Here is a 1,308-nt window from a genome sequence, read left to right as displayed (position 1 = left end):
ATATTTCCATACTATTTCTTCCAGGCAGTCTTTCCTAATCCACTTGAAGTCACACTATCAGTCACTTTATCCTGTACCTCGATTCTTCTTGTGACTCCCTGCTTTCTTCTTCTACTGTGCTTTAGGAGCATTTGTGATAAAACTTATGTTTTGTAAAAAAAACTCTCTTAAATGGATTTCACAAGGCACATACCACTCACTAGTTTTTTTTTTTCTTTTTGTTACAAGCACAAACTAAAAATTAAAAAGCTGTCCTAGTCTAAAAGAAGTGAATAAACATTATTTCTATGATATTCTAGTAGATTTCCTCTATCTGGGGTAAAGAAAGAAGAAACTAAAGTATAAGTTTCATGATAATCATTGAGTTGCAAGAAGATATCCTACGAGGCTGGAGCTGTCTTTGACCTGAAAAGACAGGTCAAGAATGTGCTTGTGAAAATTCACACAACAGCAGGCTTCAAGCAACATATTTAACTTGTCTCTAGGAACTTGAGGCTGAGAGGTGCAGGGTCAGATATTACTCAGTGATTTTCTTGTCAGAACAGTTTCTGTGATGTTTTAATAAAAGTGAATCCTTGATTCACTGAGATATAGTTTTTTCTTTTGTCTTTGTATAATGGCAATAGCAGTATTGGTGAATTGCTGAAATGGCACATGTGTGACAAGCCAGACCATCCCAGATCTTCAAGAAAAACTGTTCTTGAGCTTAAGGAAGACACTTTAAGCCATATTAGGACATTTTCACAACTTAATTCATATTATAATTAGCTCTGTCCTATTTATATTGCTAAATAAACTTCATCCAACTTGAATTAACATATTATATGGCCTTTTATGCAGATAAATACATGGCATAATATTTCACATATGCCAGGTACTTAAGTGTTTGAGTTGCATGTCTTTATAGGATTATTTTATTGATATAAAGTCATTGATTAATTAGCTCACTAGGTAAAATATTTATATATTTATGGGATTGATTTTAGCTCTATGTTCACAGGTTGCAGATTTTTTCAATAATTTTTATCAAATAGGTCGAATCAACCAGAAATAACATGGTATTATAGAAATGTAGCCAAAGAAAAAAGAAAGTTGAATAAACGACTATGAGTTCTGGACTATTATGACTAGAATATAAGGAAGATGAACCAGTTTCTCTCTCTCATAACATAATTTCCTTTAACCTTAGTATATGTGACTGAGTCTTTACCTAAACCTGATTCTTCCATGGTTATGCTGACCTTTTCAAAACCAAATGAAAACCGTAACTCTCATTTTTTGTATATACCACAGTACGAGTTTGGAACT

This window comes from Propithecus coquereli, unplaced genomic scaffold (assembly GCF_000956105.1).
Source record: "Propithecus coquereli isolate 6110/MARCELLA unplaced genomic scaffold, Pcoq_1.0 Scaffold187, whole genome shotgun sequence".
In the NCBI taxonomy this organism is placed as follows: domain Eukaryota; kingdom Metazoa; phylum Chordata; class Mammalia; order Primates; family Indriidae; genus Propithecus; species Propithecus coquereli.
The sequence above is the reverse complement of the archived record's forward strand: the minus strand, read 5'-3'. Positions refer to the sequence as shown.